This window comes from Rhagoletis pomonella, unplaced genomic scaffold (assembly GCF_013731165.1).
Source record: "Rhagoletis pomonella isolate Grant_MI unplaced genomic scaffold, Rhpom_1.0 Rhpom_scaffold_00012, whole genome shotgun sequence".
Lineage (NCBI taxonomy): Eukaryota > Metazoa > Arthropoda > Insecta > Diptera > Tephritidae > Rhagoletis > Rhagoletis pomonella.
The window spans coordinates 23254839-23257562 of NW_023458566.1; positions in this window are offsets into that span (position 1 = coordinate 23254839).

Here is a 2724-nt window from a genome sequence, read left to right on the forward strand (position 1 = left end):
CCCACGGCTTCCTGATAAGAAGGTGGCGCAGATGGTGGCGGAACATACGTATATTGTGGGGGAGTAGCTCCATTTGCCTTACTCATTTTTAATTATTGTATTTCAATTCTGGAAAAATTATAAAAAATAATATAAGCATATACATATATGGATGCAAACTTAGTATGCACATGCTATGAATATTGACCACCAATCATTTCATTTAAAATGAACGTGAGAATCAGAGAAATTAGAAATACATGGATACTTAGTTCTCATTATGTACTTTGGAAAACTTAGTAAATTTATACAATTTATACAAATGTACATTAGGGCTATTAACACTTTATTTTACGTTAGGAAAAACTACCGAACACAGAGATACCGAGCATCATTTATTAAAAAACGCGTCGAGGCATAAATATATTTGTGTACGCATGAATGTTTGTATATACAGTACCATTTGGTAGAAACATTCTTTGATGTAAAAACAATAAATTACTTAGATTTTTCGCGCGATGACTCAGGTACGGAGAAGAAAGATGAGCGAACGTACTTGGACCCGAATGTAGACACATCTAAAAAATATACATACATATATACTTATGTATGCACATATATACAAATGAAATAAATATAAACCAAGAGGGAGTTAAGGTTACATTTATGGACACGTTCATATGTAAACGGTCTCTCAATTAAATTTTCAATGCTATATATTTTTGGCTGATTGCAATCAAAATAATTATGTTTCTCTACATAAATACACCATTTTAACTAGTGACGTCATTTTCAGCTCTGTATCTGCGCATTTTTAGAACACGGATATTATTAAAGTTGTTTATTATGAAACAGATGAACATATTTATTAAATTCGTTGTATTTTATTAAACTACTAACCAAAGATGTAATATTTTTATATGTGAAAGCAACGGGGACAAAAAACTTTACTATAGAAAGCAAAATTATTTGACAACAACAAATCATTCCAGTGATTGACATAGGAAAGTCGATTATGATAATTGGTACCCAATTTTTACAATCGGTTCTTCTCGATAAACATGAGGGCTGTTCAGGGCATGAATCACGTAATGCCTTGGTTATAATGGACGGTGCGAATCGTAACAAATCGGAGCGAGTTCGTAAGGATCTATTTATTTTATACCTTGGTTATAATGCACGGGGCGAATCGTAACAAATCGCAGCGAATTCGTAAGGATCTATTGATTTCAGATGCTTCCGTTTTACGTTACGTTCAAGTGCATTATAATCGTTCGAATTCATTGCTCATACAATAGATAATTAAGTGACAGTTCACTCCGTTCCGTTAGTGCTCATTTACACACGGCGATTTTTGTTGCCGCAACTCGACGTTTGTAGGAGGGAGCGTGACGAGGAAAGGAGGGGCACCGAGTTGCTCGTGCTCGGGCAACACGCTTTGTGCTCTCGTTCGTCTGTGTAAATTGAGTTAGCGGTCACAGCTGACAACAACAATTGCATACACACAAATCGTCGTGTGTAAATGAAATGAGCAACACCTAAAGGGAATGTGAAAAATCGCGTCGACAAAAGTTTCCGTGTATAAACGCAGTCTTACTTCCATTATAATCCAGGCATTAGATTGTTCCGTTTTACGTTATGTTTACGTGCATTATAACCATTTGCATTCATTTCCCATGCAATAGATATTTAAGTTAAAGTTCACTCCGTTCCGTTACTTCCATTATAATACAGTCATAACGCTGACGCCACACAATCAGTTTTGCCTTTCAATTTCTTCACACACTTTAGGAGTGTTCGCTATGCACAAAATTTATACAAGTTGGAACTAATTGTTTCCAAATCGGGAACAAATGCACAATACCACCAAATCCCGAATTAAAAAAAAAAAATATAGGATCGATAGAGACCATTGAGGTGAACATAACGGTATATTTATTTTTTTTGGGAAACAACAACTACAACAATTATTAAAGGTCAAAGTTCAAATTAAGCATTTTCTCAAATTAATATTTCTCGAAAACCTCTTCAAGGAATTGGACAATTTTGATAGAGAATTTAATTCTCTTTTATTTGATATACATATTTATACATATACCTTTTTATAGTTTTCACGAAAATGGAATTAATATGAAAAAAAAGTATACAGGGTTTTTGTGTATAAACTTCTTTAGGCGTAGGCGGCCTTCGGCCGCACTTATGGATTATAACCCTCACAAAGTAGAATTCTCTTTCTGTGTTGTGAAGAAAAGGCGCTGAACACCTTTTGCAGAGAACACCTTTCTGCGTAGGCGGCCTTCGGCCGCGCTTATGGATTATAACCCTCACAAAGTAGAATTCTCTTTCTGTGTTGCGAAGAAAAGGCACTGAAACCCCTTTAATAATTGTTGTAGTTGTTGTTTCCCCCAAAAAAAAAATACGTCGTTACACTCACCTCAATGATCTATCGATCCCCATATGAATTTTTTTAATTTGAGAATTGTACGTATTCTGCATTTATGCCCCAAATCGTGTTTGAATCAACGAGTTCGTTAAATTTAAAAATGAACAATCTTGTTGCGATTTACTAATGAAAGAAGTAGGTAAATATTCGTTTATTCAATTAATTTAATTAATTCCAAACATTTGAAAGGTACATACTCGGAGAACTATGAATTTCTCCAAGAGAAATATTTTTTGGTGTTTATTGGGTTGCTTGCATGATTCAATAATACAAGGTTCGATAAACTGACAGTTGTCTCTCTC